Source organism: Lissotriton vulgaris, chromosome 8, assembly GCF_964263255.1.
Source record: "Lissotriton vulgaris chromosome 8, aLisVul1.2, whole genome shotgun sequence".
Classification (NCBI taxonomy): Eukaryota; Metazoa; Chordata; class Amphibia; order Caudata; family Salamandridae; genus Lissotriton; species Lissotriton vulgaris.
This window is the reverse complement of record NC_141696.1, coordinates 1,468,184,788-1,468,209,970: the sequence shown is the minus strand read 5'-3', so window position 1 is coordinate 1,468,209,970 and position 25,183 is coordinate 1,468,184,788.

The following is a 25,183-nucleotide window of genomic DNA, read 5'->3' as shown; positions in this document are numbered from 1 at the left end:
GCGGGCAGTAGAGCAAGCAAGAGTCACTGGCGTGGATCCTGACTGGCGTTCCAGTCAGCTGTGTGTGCGGTGACCTCGCGCCTACAGCGCCTGCCCAGCGAGTGCCTCGTCACCCCCAAAAGACTGTGGCCGTTTTTCGTGTGCCTCCCCGCCCCCCCCGGTGGTGAATTACGACTGACTTGGGTCGCGAGGCGAGAGCAAGTTCGCCGCGACCGCGAGCGTCTTCTGTGCCCCTTGTGTGACAGGCGCCTCCAGCGAGGAGCTCGGACGTCTTCGAGCTCCACCGGCATAGAGTGCTTCCTGCGCAGACTGAGGTGAGGTGGTGCGCCGGGGCGGGGAAAGGCCGGCCTTCGTTGGGCGGGACTACTGTCTCTGCCCCTCCCCAGTGGATCGGCGGCTGTAGCTGTGGGCGGGAACCATCCCTGTTTGAGGAAGTCGGAGGGAGGTCCGTGGAGCCCCTGAGAACATGTCGCTGGCGAGAGAAGTGCTGAACCCGACTGAATCGCTTTTCGATTGCAGCCGATGTGAGGTGGGCCCGTTTCTTCAGGTGGGAAGCGCTGTTATAAAGGAACTGTGAACCGGCATTTATTTGACTGAGCGCGAAGATTGTGTGACCTCTTCAGCAGCCCCGTTCGGCAGTCTAAAGACTTGGAACTGGTGCCGCCTGAGTGCTAGCGGTGACAGAAACCCCTAGGCGCGCTTAGACCCCCACCGGCAAACAGAGATCTCAACCCGGTGGCAGCCGAGTGTAAATGAAGTGTTCACTGTCTTTCCTTGCCTTTTAGATATACGCGCATAACCCCCGTGTGATTCTTAAAGAGTCCCAGCACTCCCTTTTGTGCCCAGAGAAGCCTGTGTGCATTAATGGTGAAAGCGTCATAAACTGTAAGAGTAATCTTTCCAACCTGAAATGTATTTGCAAATGTAGTGTTCCTGAAGTATTTAATTGGTGGCAGCGATACCAGAATGAACCTGTAGATGTTCTTGTAACTGAACTAGTATTTATTCTGCTATACAGAAAGTTATATTTATGCTATTTATTGAAGATATTTATTCTCGATATTTATTCTATTTATTGACAATATTTATTCCTGATATTCATTCCATTTATTGATGAACTGTACTCCTAAGCTCATTTATTGAATCTATTCCAAAATCGAAACCCAGCAAATTGTGACCAAAAGAAATGTAAATGTGCTTTCCTAATTCATCCCCATTCACAACAGAGAATTTTTACATAAAGGAATCGTATTTTTCTACAACAGTGGTGTGGTGTCCTTCTTTTTTTGGTGGTTGTACAAGGAGATATTATTGGGTCAAAGCCGGCTGTACACGACAGCCTTCACTTGCCTTGACACTTGAGCCAAGCTACCCCCTTTGTGCTGGGCTTGCCCATCGCAGGTCCAACAGCCACCTTAAAGAAGAATGCAAAAATGAGGGTTGCAAGTTCTGTGGGGACATAGGCCACAAGCACACGAATGTAATTCCCCCAAATCATGTAACCTATGTGGATCCAAAGAGCACCTTTATAGAGCATGCTCAAAGCAAAGATTCTCATATGCGGCATCTGCAGCTGCCAAACATCAACAGCCAGAGGATAGTAAACCTTACGCCGCAGTTCTGGCACCATTAATCTTTAAGACAGTTAGTGATGAAGGCACCGGGGAAACACCCAACACAAACAAGCATTTACAATGCAATGGTCTCGGCATAATTAAAGGTAGAGCTATTGGCATTGCTCATGACATTTCTTTTTTTTCTTTAAATCATAAATAAATGGCATTGTCATTTACATTGCCAATACACAGCACACTGCACTCAACAGCACACAGCACTCTGCACTCAACGGCACACACCACTCTGCACCTGCACTCACTGCTCTGCACACTCACTCTGCACACTCACTCTGCACTCACTACTCTGCATTCTGCACTCACTACTATGCACTCACACTCTGCACTCACACTCTGCACTCACTACTCTGCACTCACTACTCTGCACTCTGCACTCACTACTCTGCACTCACTACTCTGCACTCACTACTCTGCACTCACTACTCTGCACTCTGCACTCACTACTCTGCACTCTGCACTCACTACTCTGCACTCACTACTCTGCATTCTGCACTCACTACTCTGCACTCACTACTCTGCACTCACTACTCTGCATTCTGCACTCACTACTCTGCATTCTGCACTCACTACTCTGCACTCACTACTCTGCACTCACTACTCTGCACTCACACTCTGCACTCACTAGTCTGTACTCACTACTCTGCACTCACTACTCTGCACTCACTACTCTGCTCTCACAGCTCTGCACTCACTACTCTGCACTCACTACTCTGCACTCACTACTCTGCACTCATTACTCTGCACACACTACTCACTACTCTGCACTCACTACTCACTACACTGCATCACTACTCACTACTCTGCACTCACTACTCTGCACACTCACTACTCTGCACTCACTACTCTATGCACTCACTACTATGCACTCAATACTCTGCACACTCACTACTCTGCACACTCACTATTCTGCACACTTACTACTCTGCACTCACTACTCTGCACTCACTACTCTGCACTCACTACTCTGCACTCACTACTCTGCACTCACTACTCTGCATTCTGCACTCACTACTCTGCACTCACTACTCTGCACTCACTACTCTGCATTCTGCACTCACTACTCTGCATTCTGCACTCACTACTCTGCACTCACTACTCTGCACTCACTACTCTGCACTCACTAGTCTGCACTCACTACTCTACACTCACTACTCTGCACTCACTACTCTGCTCTCACAGCTCTGCACTCACTACTCTGCACTCACTACTCTGCACTCATTACTCTGCACGCACTACTCACTACTCTGCACTCACTACTCACTACACTGCATCACTACTCACTACTCTGCACTCACTACTCTGCACACTCACTACTCTGCACTCACTCCTCCATGCACTCACTACTATGCACTCACTACTCTGCACACTCACTACTCTGCACACTCACTACTCTGCACACTCACTACTCTGCACTCACTACTCTGCACTCACTACTCTGCACTCACTACTCTGCACTCTGCATTCACTACTCTGCACTCACTACTCTACTCTGCACTCTGCACTCACTACTCTGCAGTCACTACTCTACACACTAACTACTCTGCACTCACCACTCTGCACTCACTACTCTGCACTCACTACTCTACACACTCACTACTCTGCACTCACTACTCTGCACTCACTACTCTGCACTCACTACTCTGCACTCACTACTCTGCACTTACTACTCTGCACTCACTACTCTGCATTCTGCACTCACTACTCTGCACTCACTACTCTGCACTCTGCACTCACAACTCTGCACTCACTACTCTGCACACTGCACTCACTACTCTTCAGTCTGCACTCACTACTCTGCACTCACTACTCTGCACTCACTACTCTGCATCCTGCACTCACACTCTGCACTCACTACTCTGCACTCACAACTCTGACTCTGCACTCACAACTCTGACTCTGCACTCACAACTCTGCACTCACTACTCTGCACTCACTACTCTGCACTCACTACTCTGCACCCACTACTACGCTGCACTCACTACTACTCTGCACTCACTACTCTGCACTCACTACTCTGCACTCACTACTCTGTATTCTGCACTCACTCTACACTCACTACTCTGCACTCACTACTCTGCATTCTGCACTCACACTCTGCACTCACTACTCTGCACTCACTACTCTGCATTCTGCACTCACACTCTGCACTCACTACTCTGCACTCACTACTCTGCACTCACTACTCTGCATTCTGCACTCACTACTCTGCACTCACTACTCTGCATTCTGCACTCACACTCTGCACTCACTACTCTGCACTCACTACTCTGCAATCACTACTCTGCAATCACTACTCTGCACTCACTTCTACTCTGCACTCACTTCTACTCTGCACTCACTACTACTCTGCACTCACTACTACTCTGCACTCACTACTCTGCACTCACTTCTCTGCACTCACTACTCTGCACTCACTACACTGCACTCACTACTCTGCACTCACTGCTCTGCACTCACTACTCTGCACTCACTAATCTACACTCACTACTACTCTGCACTCACTACTACTCTGCACTCACTACTACTCTGCACTCACTACTCTGCACTCACTACTCTGCACTGTGCACTCACACTCTGCACTCACACTCTGCACTCACTAGTCTGCACACTCACTACTCAGCACCCACCACTCTGCACACTCACTACTCTGCACTCTGCACTCACTACTCTGTACTCTGCACTCACTACTCTGCACACTCACTCTGCACTCTGCACTCACACTCTGCACTCACACTCTGCACTCACTACTCTGCACTCTGCACTCTGCACTCACACTCTGCACTCACAACTCTGTACTCACAACTCTGCACTCACAACTCTGCACTCTGCACTCACACTCTGCAAAGAGCGTCCACATACCCTAAGCGGCTCGTGCACCTGTCTGTCTCCCTTGGGAGGAATTTTAACATCAATAGCTCTCGCTGCCGAGACCTAAAAATGGCAGTGATAACGGTAAGCAGCATCCTTGTCCTGGGGTGTTATTATCCCTCCATTGTTCTCCTGGCTCTGATAGAAGCTTTTACAAAAGAGCATACATCAAAGCAAATGCTTGGGGTTTTCAGCAATTGCAGGTGATATAGAGCTTCACTACACATGCGGTGGCCAAGTGTTTTTAGCAAAGGATTGAGAAAGTGCTTACGTGCATTATTAAAATGTTTAAAAAAAAATGTAATGCAACAAAGAGTGTTCGGAAATGCCATTACAGGGACAAGGTGAAGCAGAACTCCCCGTTGTGGCATACAATGTAATGAAACACTAAAGCCGCTAAACAGTACAGAATCTAAAACAAAATAACAATGATCTCTCCCAGTGCGTTAATTTAAGTTAAAGATAGAGCGCTGGCTCGGGAGAGGCAAGTGATCTATAATAAAATAGTACAGTGCTTTTCTCGGTTTCAACTGCAATCCTACTATCTTCACTAGACTGCCAAAATAATTACTTAACCCGCAATTTATCATCCTTTTTTATATTTGTGGGAAAAGAGAAGACAGCCCCAATGCCTTTAGCAACCTTGATATGTAGCTCAATCACAGTATTGCATTCCCTGATCCAATCTAAACAAGTCCAGGATGATGTCTCTGCAGAGTTTAGCATGAGGATTAGACCAACCCCTAATCTAAAGCAATAAGAGAGTCAGATATGCTCTATCCTCAATGAATTGCTGGTTTAGCTCCATGTAGATAATATAACTCAAGGCAATAGGAGGGTGCTATAACAACCTCCGGCAAATGTGATTGTCCTCTGACTGGAGTGACCAAATATTTTGAAATCCCCAAACCCCTGCCCCATACATTGCCGTCGGGATGCACTCAGCATTATATAATTTTAACAGGGGTGAAAGATTACCTTTCAGTGTGGGGCTAGAAATATTAAAAATTGCTCCGGTCAATCTACGAAGTTTCAAGTGGCAGGAAGTCACCTGGGGTTCCAAGTGCCTAAGGAGTTAGTTCCCAGGTAACTGAATTCTCTGACAGTAACCATTTACTGGCCTTTGATGATAACTTTACTCAGGGCTTTTTTGTCAGACCCACAGGCCATGGTTTGTGACTTGCCATAGTTCGTGGTTATGTCAAGGTTACTCCAGAAAGAGAAGAAGTGATCCACTAGCGTCCATTGGGCGTAACAGCACAGGCCCTGTGTAACTTGCAGGACACGCTTCAAACCCTAACATAACCAGCTCAACCTTCTGCCTCACAGAGAGATGAAGTGAGCGCCATTCTACTGGGCAGACCTGGGGTCGGGCGTGAGGGTTGCCAGGGGCGCGCACGTCGCCAAGGGCATGCACACGTGCACAGCAGTGTGCAGACCCTGCCTGAGAGGACGAGGAGCCCCCACGGTGTGGACCGGCCAGAGGCCCGATGCAGGCCGCAGTTGCAGCGACCTCATGGATGGCGGACGCTTTGGATCTGCAGGGTGCTCCCAGAGTCGAGGGATCTCATCCAGTTCTGCATTCTTATGCGAGAAGCCCCCGCGGTGGCAGCAGATGTCAGGAGTGGCAGCGGAGGCTGCTGATGCGGTAAGTGGGGCTTAATTGTGGGGGGAGGCGGCGGCGTGTGTGTGTGTGGGGGGGGGGCGGCGGCGGTGTGTGTGTGTGCGCGTCTGTGTGTGTATGCGCGATTGTGCGTGCCTTCGGCCTTCAGTAACGCTGTGTAGTGCGCACACGCGCAAATCGCGTCCACATACCCTAAGCGGCACGTGCACCTGTCTGTCTCCCTTGGGAGGCATTTTAACAATAGGTCTCAATGCCGAGACCTAAAAAACAAGTAATACAGGTTGCGCCTACCTCTACCCCACAGGCAGAACAGGAAGAAACCAAGGAAAGTACACAGGTAGTAGAGGAAACTCAAATTACAGAAATAGTGGAAAGTGAAAAGAAAGTTAAAGGGATGTCAGACACAGACTCACAAGTGGAAGACAGGGAAATAGATTCAGATTGTAATCTTATCCCAACAGATATATATAACACCATCAAAGAAGCCAAGGACAGGGCACAGGAAAAAAGGGAAAGAGAAGAACAGACCTCCTCAGAAGAGGAAACAAAAACCACAGAGGGCCAAATACAGATGGTTAAAAAAAGAAATAAAATCAAAATTAAAGAACAAACGGCGGCCCCAAATGGTCCAGCCGCAACAGAACAGAAAGAAACTAGGAAGAAAACTCTACCAAAAGAGAACTGCTCAGGGTCCAGGTATAGTGTACTAGGGGACCTCTCAGACTCAGAAGACCTAGGATATAGCTTATTCTCACAAGAGGTAGGAGTAACCCCCCACAAAGACCTTTTTCTACAGTCCCCGTACTTAGGGGGAGCAGAAGAAATTGGCGGGCAAGAGACGCAAAATAGTGAAAGCAATCAGCAAATATGTGACAGCATCTGGTTGCGTTTGAGCTTTGAAAATGTTCAAGTTTAACATGTATTGTATACCGTGCAAAGTAATCACCATTGCAAATATAATGTTTAACATCATATCATGGAATGCCCGAGGAATGGGCTCACAAGTGAAAAGAGCGTCAGTGTTTGAGCTCTGCAAAGTACAAAAAGGGGACATTATATGTTTACAGGAATGTGCAATTCCCCACTCCATGGGTTACAGTCACATATCCAAATATTGGGTAGAAGGCCCCTCCAAATGGTCTGGGGGTGGAAACAAGAACGCTGGAATAGGCATTCCTTGATACTAAAATTATACAGCCAGGCAGGGCTATGATGGTCACCATACAATACAGAAACACCACCTTTAAGGTCTGTAATATTTATGCACCAACCGACAAGAATGAAAGTATGTCCCTGTTTGAAATGCTCCCACTTTTTATTGCAGGTGCAACCCCAATGGTGTTAACAGGGGATTTCAACTGCATCATAAACCTCACAGACAGATGTGGGAAGAAAAACTGTCACGAAACTGATAAGCCTGCAAAATGTCTGAAAAACATGTGTAAAGATTAGCAACTGTCAGATACAGGGGAAAAATCAGGGTCAAAACAAAGGTTCACCTGGGAAGCAGAAAGTGGCAAAGTCAAATCAAGAATTGATTTCATTTTCACCTCCAAAAATATAAAAGCAAGGAATTATGAAACAAACGAGAGTGGTATGTCAGACCACAAAACCTTAAGTGCTCTGGGGATGCTCAGACGTGGGTCCCAGGCACTCCACACCACTGGAGTCAAGCTAGCCGGGCTGATGAGAGGTGTTACCTCGAAACCGGTCCGGTCCTCGGATGCTTGATTCCGTTCTGGGAAGGACATGGCTTTTGTAGTTCGGACTGGACTGTTCCCATGGGGCACAGGGTCAGAGCTGATTTGCATATCGCCATTGTCTAACCCAGGGTGGTGTGGAGTGCAAAAAAACGATGGATTTGGGCCCAGATCTTTGGACTGGGGTGAATGTGTGACATTGATCCACATTCGGTCCATCACCTGTTTTGTTTGCAATACCTCCATAAGTGCGCTGGGGATGCTCAGACGTGGCTCCCAGGCACTCCACACCACTGGAGTCAAGCTAGCCGGGCTGATGAGAGGTGTTACCTCGAAACCGGTCCGGTCCTCGGATGCTTGATTCCGTTCTGGGAAGGTGTACCGACCAGATTCTCGGACCAGATGGAATCAGCTCCTAGGAGCCCCTCTAACCCAGCCGGAACGTACTCACCTCCCTCCTTAGAATGTATTTACAATGGGTATGGATATATGTATGTACATCTTATACCTAAGGATGGGAAAAATAGCAATAAACCTGCATTGGTTTTCTACAATATCCTATTCGCACCTATTGGTCTCGCGGCCACGTAGGCCCAGACTGGTCTACCCTAGGGCAGGTCTGATAATGTACCATTACACACTGATCATCAGTGCTCACCCGACGCACAATCCGGCGCGCCTACACACACATGGGCCTGCAGACCCAGTGCTCTCATTGATATCCGATCTGCAATCTGGCAGATCTACACACCTCTCTATCTTAGGTGCTCTCACTTACACACGGCCCACAATCCAGCGAGCCTCCACACCGTCTCCCTCCGGTGCTCTCACTTACACACGGCCCACAATCCAGCGAGCCTCCACACCGTCTCCTTCCGGTGCTCTCACTTACACATGGTCTGCACTCCGGCAGATATATATATACACGCCATGTACCAATGATGATCACTTTCCTATGAACATTTAAGGATGAAGTCTTTGGTTATCTACTCGGGATAAAACTACGATAATAGAAATTGATATGGCCAAATTATAATATGTACCTTCTGCTCCTGACATCAAATGTTCCCTCTCTCCCTACTTGCTCAGTCATTCCTTACCTGATCGGGATTCGCATCCGTTCATGCAAACAATGTCTAACTAGAAGCTCAGGTTACCCTGATTGAACAAGAATACAAGGCACATGTCGTTTCATTATGAACTGGGGTGTTTTCTTTATTACAACAAAAAATAAACACAATACTACACAATGTATATACTGTAAAGAAAAGTAAAGGTTAGAATGCGCGCTTAACAAGGAAAAGGGCAGAGATCACCTTATTAATGTGAAGTCGGGGCTCGGCAGTCATCTAGGTTCCCTTCTCGTCTCTGTGTCTTGGCTCGTCTCGGAATCACACCTCAGCAGTCACGGGTACACGTCTGCACCGCTATGCTCAATCTCCTCTGCTTCCCTCCAAGTCACTGGAACCTCGCTGGCTATTAGCTACCGTCTCTCTCTCTCTCTCTCTGTTTCTGTGCGCTCCGCGCTATTTCTCCTTCAGTCTTTCTTAGAGAGTCTCGGTTTCAGAATCTTTTCTCGGACTTCAAAATGGCGATTGTCTGCTCTGGAAATAATTAATGGCATAGATGCTAACGGCTAGCTGCCGCCTACAGACTGACTGACTCATTGCCTAACTTTGTCGCTAATATCAAAACCTGCCCCTTCATGGAAAGTTACGGCCAGTAACCTGCCGCCCACCAAATTCTTGTACCTCCCCGTACCAAGGGCACGTTCCCAGCCGGCCGGCCTGGAGTTGTGTCTTCGGAGTGGAGAAAAATACAGTCTTTCGATAAGGGCCAGCCTGAACCGGTTCTCTCCAAGCAAACAACACCTTAAAACTAAAACATTACACTTGACCTAGAAAGCCTCTCGAACTACCAGGCAGAGAGCAAGATGGAGTCTGTCCCGTTTAGGGCCTACAAGGCCCAAAATACGCATAACTCCACAGAAGATGTACTAATACTCTTACAAAAGGATGGGTCATTATTAATACTTATATATCTATCCCCTAGCTTAAGTTTATAAGCCCTGATCTAAAGAAAAGGGTACGAAAATGCACTACTGTGCCTCATGGATAGGTCCTACTTATAGTCCTAATCCCTATACTCTAAGGGTAATAGGCTGGAGTCATTCTCCATCATCTTCCTTCTCAAAAGAGGATCGAAAAAGTTGGTTATCACAGAAAGACATGGCTTTTGTAGTTCGGACTGGACTGTTCCCATGGGGCACAGGGTCAGAGCTGATTTGCATATCGCCATTGTCTAACCCAGGGTGGTGTGGAGTGCAAAAAAACGATGGATTTGGGCCCAGATCTTTGGACTGGGGTGAATGTGTGACATTGATCCACAGTCGGTCCATCACCTGTTTTGTTTGCAATACCGCCATAAGTGCGCTGGGGATGCTCAGACATGGGTCCCAGGCACTCCACACCACTGGAGTCAAGCTAGCCGGGCTGATGAGAGGTGTTACCTCGAAACCGGTCCGGTCCTCGGATGCTTGATTCCGTTCTGGGAAGGACATGGCTTTTGTAGTTCGGACTGGACTGTTCCCATGGGGCACAGGGTCAGAGCTGATTTGCATATCGCCATTGTCTAACCCAGGGTGGTGTGGAGTGCAAAAAAACGATGGATTTGGGCCCAGATCTTTGGACTGGGGTGAATGTGTGACATTGATCCACATTCGGTCCATCACCTGTTTTGTTTGCAATACCGCCATAAGTGCGCTGGGGATGCTCAGACGTGGGTCCCAGGCACTCCACACCACTGGAGTCAAGCTAGCCGGGCTGATGAGAGGTGTTACCTCGAAACCGGTCCGGTCCTCGGATGCTTGATTCCGTTCTGGGAAGGACATGGCTTTTGTAGTTCGGACTGGACTGTTCCCATGGGGCACAGGGTCAGAGCTGATTTCCATATCGCCATTGTCTAACCCAGGGTGGTGTGGAGTGCAAAAAACGATGGATTTGGGCCCAGATCTTTGGACTGGGGTGAATGTGTGACATTGATCCACATTCGGTCCATCACCTGTTTTGTTTGCAATACCGCCGTAAGTGCGCTGGGGATGCTCAGACGTGGGTCCCAGGCACTCCACACCACTGGAGTCAAGCTAGCCGGGCTGATGATAGGTGTTACCTCGAAACCGGTCCAGTCCTCGGATGCTTGATTCCGTTCTGGGAAGGACATGGCTTTTGTAGTTCGGACTGGACTGTTCCCATGGGGCACAGGGTCAGAGCTGATTTGCATATCGCCATTGTCTAACCCAGGGTGGTGTGGAGTGCAAAAAAACGATGGATTTGGGCCCAGATCTTTGGACTGGGGTGAATGTGTGACATTGATCCACATTCGGTCCATCACCTGTTTTGTTTGCAATACCGCCATAAGTGCGCTGGGGATGCTCAGACGTGGGTCCCAGGCACTCCACACCACTGGAGTCAAGCTAGCCGGGCTGATGAGAGGTGTTACCTCGAAACCGGTCCTGTCCTCGGATGCTTGATTCCGTTCTGGGAAGGACATGGCTTTTGTAGTTCGGACTGGACTGTTCCCATGGGGCACAGGGTCAGAGCTGATTTGCATATCGCCATTGTCTAACCCAGGGTGGTGTGGAGTGCAAAAAAACGATGGATTTGGGCCCAGATCTTTGGACTGGGGTGAATGTGTGACATTGATCCACATTCGGTCCATCACCTGTTTTGTTTGCAATACCGCCATAAGTGCGCTGGGGATGCTCAGACGTGGGTCCCAGGCACTCCACACCACTGGAGTCAAGCTAGCCGGGCTGATGAGAGGTGTTACCTCGAAACCGGTCCGGTCCTCGGATGCTTGATTCCGTTCTGGGAAGGACATGGCTTTTGTAGTTCGGACTGGACTGTTCCCATGGGGCACAGGGTCAGAGCTGATTTGCATATCGCCATTGTCTAACCCAGGGTGATGTGGAGTGCAAAAAAACGATGGATTTGGGCCCAGATCTTTGGACTGAGGTGAATGTGTGACATTGATCCACATTCGGTCCATCACCTGTTTTGTTTGCAATACCGCCATAAGTGCGCTGGGGATGCTCAGACGTGGGTCCCAGGCACTCCACACCAATGGAGTCAAGCTAGCCGGGCTGAAGAGAGGTGTTACCTCGAAACCGGTCCAGTCCTCGGATGCTTGATTCCGTTCTGGGAAGGACATGGCTTTTGTAGTTCGGACTGGACTGTTCCCATGGGGCACAGGGTCAGAGCGGATTTGCATATCGCCATTGTCTAACCCAGGGTGGTGTGGAGTGCAAAAAAACCATGGATTTGGGCCCAGATCTTTGGACTGGGGTGAATGTGTGACATTGATCCACATTCGGTCCATCACCTGTTTTGTTTGCAATACCGCCATAAGTGCGCTGGGGATGCTCAGACGTGGGTCCCAGGCACTCCACACCACTGGAGTCAAGCTAGCCGGGCTGATGAGAGGTGTTACCTCGAAACCGGTCCGGTCCTCGGATGCTTGATTCCGTTCTGGGAAGGACATGGCTTTTGTAGTTCGGACTGGACTGTTCCCATGGGGCACAGGGTCAGAGCTGATTTGCATATCGCCATTGTCTAACCCAGGGTGGTGTGGAGTGCAAAAAAACGATGGATTTGGGCCCAGATCTTTGGACTGGGGTGAATGTGTGACATTGATCCACAGTCGGTCCATCACCTGTTTTGTTTGCAATACCGCCATAAGTGCGCTGGGGATGCTCAGACGTGGGTCCCAGGCACTCCACACCACTGGAGTCAAGCTAGCCGGGCTGATGAGAGGTGTTACCTCGAAACCGGTCCGGTCCTCGGATGCTTGATTCCGTTCTGGGAAGGACATGGCTTTTGTAGTTCGGACTGGACTGTTCCCATGGGGCACAGGGTCAGAGCTGATTTGCATATCGCCATTGTCTAACCCAGGGTGGTGTGGAGTGCAAAAAAACAATGGATTTGGGCCCAGATCTTTGGACTGGGGTGAATGTGTGACATTGATCCACATTCGGTCCATCACCTGTTTTGTTTGCAATACCGCCATAAGTGCGCTGGGGATGCTCAGACGTGGGTCTCAGGCACTCCACACCACTGGAGTCAAGCTAGCCGGGCTGATGAGAGGTGTTACCTCGAAACCGGTCCGGTCCTCGGATGCTTGATTCCGTTCTGGGAAGGACATGGCTTTTGTAGTTCGGACTGGACTGTTCCCATGGGGCACAGGGTCAGAGCTGATTTGCATATCGCCATTGTCTAACCCAGAGTGGTGTGGAGTGCAAAAAAACGATGGATTTGGGCCCAGATCTTTGGACTGGGGTGAATGTGTGACATTGATCCACATTCGGTCCATCACCTGTTTTGTATGCAATACCGCCATAAGTGCGCTGGGGATGCTCAGACGTGGGTCCCAGGCACTCCACACCACTGGAGTCAAGCTAGCCGGGCTGATGAGAGGTGTTACCTCGAAACCGGTCCGGTCCTCAGATGCTTGATTCCGTTCTGGGAAGGACATGGCTTTTGTAGTTCGGACTGGACTGTTCCCATGGGGCACAGGGTCAGAGCTGATTTGCATATCGCCATTGTCTAACCCAGGGTGGTGTGGAGTGCAAAAAAACGATGGATTTGGGCCCAGATCTTTGGACTGGGGTGAATGTGTGACATTGATCCACATTCGGTCCATCACCTGTTTTGTTAGCAATACCGCCATAAGTGCGCTGGGGATGCTCAGACGTGGGTCCCAGGCACTCCACACCACTGGAGTCAAGCTAGCCGGGCTGATGAGAGGTGTTACCTCGAAACCGGTCCGGTCCTCGGATGCTTGATTCCGTTCTGGGAAGGACATGGCTTTTGTAGTTCGGACTGGACTGTTCCCATGGGGCACAGGGTCAGAGCTGATTTGCATATCGCCATTGTCTAACCCAGGGTGGTGTGGAGTGCAAAAAAACAATGGATTTGGGCCCAGATCTTTGGACTGGGGTGAATGTCTGACATTGATCCACATTCGGTCCATCACCTGTTTTGTTTGCAATACCGCCATAAGTGCGCTGGGGATGCTCAGACGTGGGTCCCAGGCACTCCACACCACTGGAGTCAAGCTAGCCGGGCTGATGATAGGTGTTACCTCGAAACCGGTCCGGTCCTCGGATGCTTGATTCCGTTCTGGGAAGGACATGGCTTTTGTAGTTCGGACTGGACTGTTCCCATGGGGCACAGGGTCAGAGCTGATTTGCATATCGCCATTGTCTAACCCAGGGTGGTGTGGAGTGCAAAAAAACGATGGATTTGGGCCCAGATCTTTGGACTGGGGTGAATGTGTGACATTGATCCACATTCGGTCCATCACCTGTTTTGTTTGCAATACCGCCATAAGTGCGCTGGGGATGCTCAGACGTGGGTCCCAGGCACTCCACACCACTGGAGTCAAGCTAGTCGGGCTTATGAGAGGTGTTACCTCGAAACCGGTCCGGTCCTCGGATGCTTGATTCCGTTCTGGGAAGGACATGGCTTTTGTAGTTCGGACTGGACTGTTCCCATGGGGCACAGGGTCAGAGCTGATTTGCATATCGCCCTTGTCTAACCCAGGGTGGTGTGGAGTGCAAAAAAACGATGGATTTGGGCCCAGATCTTTGGACTGGGGTGAATGTGTGACATTGATCCACATTCGGTCCATCACCTGTTTTGTTCACAAAATCTTGAAAGCAACCGTTGAAATCTCAAACATGTGTCAAATGGGGAGGGGTGTGTGGAAAATGAACATCTTGTTATTACATGAGGAAAATACATGTAAAAATTACAGTGATATGTACAAGAACCTAAAAACCAGAAAGGAAAGTTTCCCATCCTTAGCAGAATGGTGGGAAGAGGTAAAAAAACAAACACAACTTTTTTTCAGAAAACAGATCATGATCAAAAGCAAGGAAAAAGTTTAAAAAATTTCATGAAATACAACAAAGAATGATCACGCTGGAAAACCTGGAAATGGGTGAAATGGAAGTAGGGGAGGAAAGAGAAAAAACAAAAACAGAACTGAAAGAATGGCTAAAACAACGAGGGAAAGAACGCATTTTTAACTCCAGGGTCAAGATCTTTGAGGAAGATGAAAAGTGCTCAAGGTTCTTTTTCAAAAAGGCACAGCAAGTGCAAAAGGTAATGAATGAACTGAAATACACAAATGGACAAACACAAAAGGTCACAGAGAAAGTAGGGAAAATAACAACAGCCTTTTTTTTCCCAATTGTACAAAAAAGAGCCATCAGATATAAATGCATGTGAAGATTTTCAAGGGTCTTTGCAGAGCTCTTTATCCCAAGAGGAACAACATGTTCTAACCACCCCCATTTCTGGAGAAGAACTCTTCCAAATCATTCAGGAAGCCCCAAAAGGATCAGCCCCTGGCCCAGACGGCCTTTCATGGGAGTTTTACAAAGCTTTCTGGGGGCTTATTGCGAAGGATTTTTGGTGTCTGTTGAAAGAATGCTTGGAAAAAAATGTTTTACCCCCCTCCTTTCCACAGGGCATCATCAAACAGCTGGAGAAAAAGGGGGACAAGCTGGACATCAACAATTGGAGGCCAATCACCCTCTTGAATGTGGACAGTAAGATCCCAAGTAAAGTCCTGGCAGGAAGATGCAGAAAGGTGCTGGCCTCCATCGTGCACCCAGACCAAACATGTGTGGTCCCAGGAAGTAAAATCTGGGACAGCTTGACCATCATTAGAGACACCTTGTAGTTAGCGAAAAACAGGGGGAATCCACTAGCTATCTTGGCCCTTGATTTCCAGAAAGCCTCTGACTCCCTAAGTCATGAATTCCTTTTCAACGTGCTCAGGAAAATGGGATTCCCAGAAGGTTTCATCAAAACTATTGGATGTGAAAGCCAGGTCCTTACAAATGGTACACTATCCGAGGGGTTCCACATTGAATCAGGGGTCAGACAGGGATGCCCCTTATCTCCGGCACTCTTTCTATGTGCAATTGAACCTCTCCTATGTGCCATCAGGAAGGACAAGTGCATAACTGGCCCTCTGGTACCGGGTAGCCAAGGCAAACAGGTCAAATGTGTAGCATACATGGACGATGTCACCATTGCTTGCACTGACGCTAGATCCATAAAAAGAACTTTCCTTATAACCCAACTCTTTTCCCTAGCAGCTGGGCTACAGGTGAATGTGGAGAAAACGCACTGCATGACGGTGGGACAATGGGACAAACTGTCTCAGCTCGCAGTGAAACCTTCCAAAGACCCAGTAAAAATACTGGGGATTCTTTTTTCACAGGACATGAAGGGAGAAATAAACTGGGAGAAGATTCAGACAAAGCTCAAGCAGAAAATGGTGCTCTGGACGATAAGAAAACTTTCCCTGGAAGGGAAAGTCTTGGTGCTGAAAGCAATATGTCTACCAATCCTGATGTCTATTGCCATGATTTTCCCCCCATCATACAGGTGGACAAAAGTGACACAAAGACTTTTTGCAAACTTCTTTTGGGGGTCAAAAATTGAAAAACTAAAAAGAGACACAGTTTTCAAACTACCCACAAAAGGAGGGAAAGACCTGCCAAACCTCCATGACTTCCTGATGTCACATTTTGTTAAAAATGTACCGGGGAATGCAAAGAAAGACTCACATGTTGCTGCCTACACACTGTTTGCTACAAGCTTCATCTTATCAAGAGAGGGCATATGTAAACTGGACAATACAAAGCCTTTTTTACTAGAACCATCCCCTGCGTACAAAGGCATCAAACCTTTCTTCAATAAGCTGGAAGAGAGGCAAATTGAAGCGAAGGACATCACACCCCAGATGGCCTTAAGCAAAGAACTGAAAGAAACAGACTCAGTGACAATGGTAAACAACTTATCAGAGAAGCAATCAGGGAAGGTTTGGTAGATGGTGAACCACAAAGACTTGACAAACTCCCAGAAAGACTTGGCATGGATGATGGTATCCAAATGCCTACCAGGGAAGCAATTCCAACATGCAAGGAAACTGGCAAAAACAGCAAGATGTCCAACACCAGGCTGTGCCGCGGATGAATCCCTGATGCACTTCATTTGGAACTGCGGCGGAGCACAAAGCATGTGGAAGGCAATGGAACAGCTCATTAAAGAATTAACAGGACAGGCATCCCTGTACTATGAACTGGTTCTATATGGGTTGGGCATGAATTGCAATGCAAATAAAGAAAGGACACTATGGAGAATAATAAACTGCGTGAAAGAGGCGATGTGGGAAAACAGGAACCTTTCCTTGAACAAACACCAAGCAATCACGGAAAAAGAATGCCAAAAACTTGTTTTCACTAAAATGTTCTCTTACATGTGCATAGACACCCATAGATTTGGACAAGAGTGGGCAAAGGAAACCTGGAAAATCAGGAGTTGGTCTGGATGGGTAAAATGAGAAATCTTGATGGAAAACCACCAAAGATAGCCTAATGCGCTTCTGTGAGAATGGTTAAATGTACAGCACCCAAATATAAGGGACGGCTTAAAATGTAAACCTGACAAATAATTTTAAATAAAGTATATTTTTACAAAAAAAAATCCGTTCTCCCAGGCAGGTGTAGTATCCGACGCTTCTCGCCCTTTTGGCTTAGATCAGGTGCAGTATGAGATGTGCTTGATCGGCCAGGGGGTGGAGAATGTCGCACGGCTGAGATGTTTAATTTGCATGTAACAAGGCAAATGATATTCTCGAGCATGATATGGCGGTTGTGGGGCTTGAAAGCTGGGAGGCTGGTGTATAAAGCCGGCTGACCGGCAAGATGGCTTCACAATGCCTTGGCTGAGATGCCTTCATCTACGGTTTCATGGATGATGCTCTCGAGCATGATTTTGGCTTCGGCAATTGGCACTTGATTGACTTCAGGGGGTAGTGGCCGGCTCTATGAGTTGGCAAGGGAAAAAAAAAAAATCCGACGTTTCTCGGCCTTTTGGCTCAGATCAGGTGCAGTTTGAGATGTCCTTGATGGGCCAGGGGGTTTAGAATGTCGCTCACGGCTGAGATGCTTCATTTGCATGTAACATGGCAAATGATATTCTTGAGCATGATATGGCGGTTGTGGGGCTTGAAAGTTGGGAGGCTGGTGTATAAAGCCGGCTGACCGGCAAGATGGCTTCACAATGCCTTGGCTGAGATGCCTTCATCTACGGTTTCGTGGATGATGCTCTCGAGCATGAGTTGGCTTCGGCAATTGGCACTTGATTGACTTCAGGGGGTAGTGGCCGGCTCTATGAGTCGGCAAGGGGAAAAAAAAAGATGCTAAGAGGGAGGGGGGAGCCGACCCTGACAGGGCCACTTCTGCGCGACGGACCAAGGGTTTTGCCGTGAGCCTTCGGGGCCACCGTCCGTCTAAGGGCCCCTAAGGAGTTGCGGGGCGCTGCACATGACAAGACTCCACTGCGGCCTGTCGGGTCCAGCTTTGGTCTAAAGTTGACCAGGATCACCGGCCACAAGGGATTCGAGGCCCTGCACTGGCGAAGGAGGCTGCCGGGAGATCTAAAAAAAAAAAAACCCCTGCAGTACCCCTTTTGGTCCCTAGAAGGCCGGGCCGGAGCCGTGAACCATCAAGTGAGGTGAGTCTGGGACCCGTTTTTTACTCGGAAGGTGGCTGGTGGCCACGCGAGAGAGAAAGGTTTCTCTCCCTTTGTTAGCACTGGGCAGGAAGCCCCTTCCATCCCCCCAGCAAATACCACCGCAAACATCAGCGGGGACTCGCACTTCCACTCGAGTGCATCCCTGTTTTGAGGCGCAGAGAGACCCTTGACCTGAGTCTTGGTCCTGCCTTCCCTGGGTTCCCACTCGGGATTCTTCGCCTAATCAGGCCCACGCCCCACATTCCACCCAGAGCACTCCTCGGCTCACTTCTGACTTAAAGCGAGTGGCAGACAGAAGGGCACTGCATCCCTCGGAAAACGAGGGACTTTTGGAACACTGACTTCGAACTTGGTGTAAACTTGTGTGGGCAATCACGGGGCTCGGCCACAGAGGGCCTAAGATCACAGAGCCAAAATGTTGCCCTAAGCACAGGGAGAAAGTGCACAGATAAAATGGCAAAACAAACGCTCCAGTATGGGGAGCTTGCCATAAAAATCGAAATAGAAGAAGAGTACAAAGGTACTAAGGATCTAGAATATACTTGAAAAAGTATTCAAATGCACTCACTACTCTGCACTCACTACTCTGCATTCTGCACTCACTACTCTGCACTCACTACTCTGCATTCTGCACTCACTACTCTGCACTCACTACTCTGCACTCACTACTCTCCACTCACTACTCTGCATTCTGCACTCACACTCTGCACTCACTACTCTGCACTCACTACTACTCTGCACTCACTACTCTGCACTCACTACTCTGCACTCACTACTCTGCATTCTGCATTCACTCTGCACTCACTACTCTGCCTTCTGCACTTACACTCTGCACTCACTACTCTGCATTCTGCACTCACTACTCTGCAGTCACTACTCTGCATTCTGCACTCACACTCTGCACCCACTACTCTGCATTCTGCACTCACTACTCTGCACTCACTACTCTGCATTCTGCACTCACACTCTGCACTCACTACTCTGCATTGTGCACTCTACTCTGCACTCACTACTCTGCACTCACTACTCTGCACTCACTACTCTGCATTCTGCACTCACACTCTGCACTCACTACTCTGCACTCACTACTCTGCACTCACTACTCTGCACTCTGCACTCACAACTCTGTACTCACTACTCTGCACTCTGCACTCACTACTCTGCACTCACTACTCTGCACTCACTACCCTGCACTCACACTCTGCACTCACTACTCTGCACTCACTACTACTCTGCACTCACTACTACTCTGCACTCACTACTACTCTGCACTCACTACTCTGCACTCACTACTCTGCTCTCACACACTGCACTCACTCTCTGCACTCACTAGTCTGCACACTCACTACTCTGCACTCACCACTCTGCACACTCTACTCTGCACTCTGCACTCACTACTCTGCACTCACTACTCTGCACACTCACTCTGCACTCACACTCTGCACTCACTATTCTGCACTCTGCACTCACACTCTGCACTCACAACTCTGCACTCACAACTCTGCACTCTGCACTCACACTCTGCAAAGCGCGTCCACATACCCTAAGCGGCTCGTGCACCTTTCTGTCTCCCTTGGGAGGCATTTTAACATCAATTGGTCTCGCTGCCGAGACCTAAAAATGGCAGTGATAACCGTAAGCAGCATCCTTGTCCTGGGTGTTATAATCTCTCCATTGTTCTCCTGGCTCTAATAGAAGCTTTTACAAAAGAGCATACATCAAAGCAAATGCTTGGGGTTTTCAGCAATTGCAGGTGATATAGAGCTTGACTACACCTGCGGTGGCCAAGTGTTTTTAGCAAAGGATTGAGAAAGTGCTTACGTGCATTATTAAAATGTTTTTAAAAAAATGTAATGCAACAAAGAGTGTTCGGAAATGCCATCACAGGGACAAGGTGAAGCAGAACTCCCCGTTGTGGCATACAATGTAATGAAACACAAAAGCCGCTAAACAGTACAGGATCTAAAACAAAATAACAATGATCTCTCCCAGTGCGTTAATTTAAGTTAAAGATAGAGCGCTGGCTCGGGAGAGGCAAGTGAACTATAATAAAATAGTACTGTGCTTTTCTCGGTTTCAACTGCAAGCCTACTATCTTCACAAGACTGCCAAAATAATTACTTAACCCGCAAGTTATCATCCTTTTTTATATTTGTGGGAAAAGAGAAGACAGCCCCAATGCCTTTAGCAACCTTGATATGTAGCTCAACCACAGTATTGCATTCCCTGATCCAATCTAAGCAAGTCCAGGATGATGTCTCTGCAGAGTTTAGCATGAGGATTAGACCAACCCCTAATCTAAAGCAATAAGAGAGTCAGATATGCTCTATCCTCAATGAATTGCTGGTTTAGGTCCATGTAGATAATATAACTCAAGGCAATAGGAGGGTGCTATAACAACCTCCGGCAAATGTGATTGTCCTCGGACTGGAGTGACCAAATATTTTGAAATCCCCAAACCCCTGCCCCATACATTGCCGTCGGGATGCACTCAGCATTATATACTTTTAACAGGGGTGAAAGATTACCTTTCCGTGTGGGGCTAGAAATATTAAAAAATGCTCCAGTCAATCTACGAAGTTTCAAGTGGCAGGAAGTCACCTGGGGTTCCAAGTGCCTAATGAGTTAATTCTCAGGTAACCGAATTCTCTGACAGTAACCATTTACTGGCCTTTGATGATAACTTTACTCAGGGCTTTTTTGTCAGACCCACAGGCCATGATTTGTGACTTGCCATAGTTCATGGTTATGTCAAGGTTACTCCAGAAAGAGAAGAAGTTATCCACTAGCGTGCATTGGGCGTAACAGCACAGGCCCTGTGTAACTTGCAGGACACGCTTCAAACCCTAACATAACCAGCTCAACCTTCTGCCTCACAGAGGGTAGAAGTGAGCGCCGTTCTACTGGGCAGACCTGGGGTCGGGCGTGAGGGTCGCCAGGGGCGCGCATGTCGCCAGGGGCATGCACACATGCACAGCAGTGCGCAGACCCTGCCTGAGAGGACGAGGAGCCCCCACGGTGAGGACTGGCCAGAGGCCCGGTGCAGGCCGCAGTTGCAGCGACCGCATGGATGGCAGACGCTTCGGATCTGCAGGGTGCTCCCAGAGTCGAGGGGTCTCATCCAGTTCTGCATTCTTATGCGAGAAGCCCCCGCGGTGGCAGCAGACGTCAGGAGTGGCGGCTGAGGCTGCTGATGCGGTAAGTGGGGCTTAATTGTGGGGGGGAGGCAGCGGCGTGTGCGTGGGGGGGCGGCGGCGGTGTGTGTGTGTGCGCGTCTGTGTGTGTATGCGCGTTTGTGCGTGCCTTCGGCCTTCAGTAACGCTGTGTGTGTGCGCACGCGTGCAAAGCGCGTCCACATACCCTAAGCGGCTCGTGCACCTGTCTCTCTCCCCTGGGAGGCATTTTAACAACAATAGGTCTCGCTGCAGAGACCTAAAAAACAAGTAATACAGGTTGCACCTACCCCTACCCCACAGGCAGAACAGGAAGAAACCAAGGAAAGTACACAGGTAGTAGAGGAAACTCAAATTACAGAAATAGTGGAAAGTGAAAAGAAAGTTAAAGGGATGTCAGACATAGACTCACAAGTGGAAGTCAGGGAAATAGATTCAGATTGTACTCTTATCCCAACAGATATATATAACATCATCAAAGAAGCCAAGGACAGGGCACAGGAAAAAAGGGAAAGAGAAGAACAGACCTCCTCAGAAGAGGAAACAAAAACCACCGAGGGCCAAATGCAGATGGTTAAAAAAAGAAATAAAATCAAAATTAAAGAACAAACGGCGGCCCCAAGTGGTCCGGCCGCAACAGAACAGAAAGAAACTAGGAAGAAAACTCTACCAAAAGAGAACTGCTCAGGGTCCAGGTATTCTGTACTAGGGGACCTCTCAGACTCAGAAGACCTAGGATATAGCTTATTCTCACAAGAGGTTGGAGTAACCCCCCACAAAGACCTTTTTCTATAGTCCCCATACTTAGGGGGAGCAGAAGAAATTGGCGGGCAAGAGACGCAAAATAGTGAAAGCAATCAGCAAATATGTGACAGCATCTGGTTGCCTTTGAGCTTTGAAAATGTTCAGGTTTAACATGTATTGTATACCGTGCAAAGTAATCACCATTGCAAATATAATGTTTAACATCATATCATGGAATGCCCGAGGAATGGGCCCACAAGTGAAAAGAGCGTCAGTAATTGAGCTCTGCAAAGTACAAAAAGGGGACATTAGGGGCCAGATGTAGGTAGCCCTTTACCGATCGGAATCGGCCGAAAATACCGATTTTCGGCCGTTTCCAATCGGTAAAGGGCTATGGAGATGTAGGGGCACATATTCGGTAATTTTACCGAATCGTTATTATTACCGAATCGGTAAATTTACCGATTCGGTAATATTTACCGATTCGGTAAAATTACCGAAAATGCAATGTGGGTAGCCAATTTTCCGTTGGCACATGGCTTTCAGAATCGGTATTTTACCATGGAATACAAATCCATGGTAAAATACTGATTCCTGTGTACATGCACATCTGTGCATGTACACATGTGCCATGTGACAGACAGACGTGCACTTAGGGCATGTCTGTGTGCCACATTGCACACATGCCCGTTTTGGGGGTGCTAGAGGGTGTCAAAGTGACACCCCCTGCACCCTTGACAAATTCGGTATTTACCGATTCGGTAAATACCGAATCGGTATTTGAATTGAATCCTATGGGCTTCAAGGCCCATAGGATTCAATAGCAAATACCGATTTAGTATTTACCGAATCGGTAAATACCGAATTTCAAGGTATCGGTAAAAAATCCAGACGTTGGCACCTACATCCCATTTACCGATTTTGAAATACCGAATCGGTAAAATTCGGTATTTCAAAATCGGTAAATGGGATTTACCTACATCTGGGCCTATATGTTTACAGGAATGTCCAATTCCCCACTCCACGGATTACAGTCACATATCCAAATATTGGGAAGAAGGACTCTCCAAATGGTCTGGGGGTGGAAACAAGAACGCTGGAATAGGCATTCTCATAAAAAACAAAGAAATGGCAATCCTTGATACTAACATTATACCACCAGGCAGGGCTATGATGGTCACCAAACAATACAGAAACACCACCTTTAAGGTCTGTAATATTTATGCACCAACCGACAAGAATGAAAGAATGTCCCTGTTTGAAATGCTCCCACTTTTTATTGCAGGTGCAACCCCAATGGTGTTAACAGGGGATTTCAACTGCATCATAAACCTCACAGACAGATGTGGGAAGAAAAATTGTTACGAAGAAATTGATAAGCCTGCAAAATGTCTGAAAAACATGTGTAAAGATCTGCAACTGTCAGATACAGGGGAAAAATCAGGGTCAAAAAAAAGGTTCACCTGGGAAGCAGAAAGTGGCAAAGTCAAATCAAGAATTGATTTCATTTTCACCTCCAAAAATATAAAAGCAAGGAATTATGAAACAAACGAGAGTGGTATGTCAGACCACAAATTCTTGAAAGCAACGATTGAAATCTCAAACATGTGTCAAATGGGGAGGGGTGTGTGGAAAATGAACATCTTGTTATTACAAGAGGAAAATATATGTAAAAATTAAAGTGATATGTACAACAACTTAAAAACCAGAAAGGAAAGTTTCCCATCCTTAGCAGAATGGTGGGAAGAGGAAAAAAAAAAAAACTTTTTTTCAGAAAACAGAGCATGATCAAAAGCAAGGAAAAGTTTCAAAAATTTGATGAAATTCAACAAAGAATGATGACGCTAGAAAACCTGGAAAGGGGTGGAATGGAAGTAGGGGAGGAAAGAGATAAAACAGAACTGAAAGAATGGCTGAAACAACGAGGGAAAGAACACATTTTTAACTCCAGGGTCAAGATCTTTGAGGAAGATGAAAAGTGCTCAAAGTTCTTTTTCAAAAAGGCACGGCAAGTGCAAAAGGTAATGAATGAACTGAAATACACAAATGGACAAACACAAAAGGGCACCGAGAAAGTAGGGAAAATAACAACAGCCTTTTTTCCCCAATTGTACAAAAAAAGAGCCAGCAGATATAAGTGCATGTGAGGATTTTCTAGGGTCTTTGCAGAGCTCTTTATCCCAAGAGGAACAACATTTTCTAACCACCCCCATTTCTGCAGAAGAACTCTTCCAAATCATTCAGGAAGCCCCAAAAGGATCAGCCCCTGGGCAAGACGGCCTTCCATGGGAGTTTTACAAAGCTTTCTGGGGACTTATTGCAAAGGATTTTTGGAGTCTTTTGAAAGAATGCTTGGAAAAAAATGTTTTACCCCCCTCCTTTCCACAGGGCATCATCAAACTGCTGGAGAAAAAGGGGGACAAGCTGGACATCAACAATTGGAGGCCAATCCCCCTCTTGAATGTGGACAGTAAGATCCTAAGTAAAGTCCTGGCAGGAAGATGCAGAAAGGTGCTGGCCTCCATCGTGCACCCAGACCAAACATGTGCGATTCCAGGAAGGAAAATCTGGGACAGCTTGACCATCATTAGAGACACCTTGTGGTTAGCGAAAGACAGGGGGAATCCACTAGCTATCTTGGCCCTTGATTTCCAGAAAGCCTGTGACTCCCTAAGTCATGAATACCTTTTCAAAGTGCTCAGGAAAATGGGATTCCCAGAAGGTTTCATCATACACTGGATGTGAAAGCCATGTCCTTATAAATGGTACACTATCTAAGGGGTTCCACATTGAATCAGGGGTCAGACTGGGATGCCCCTTATCACCA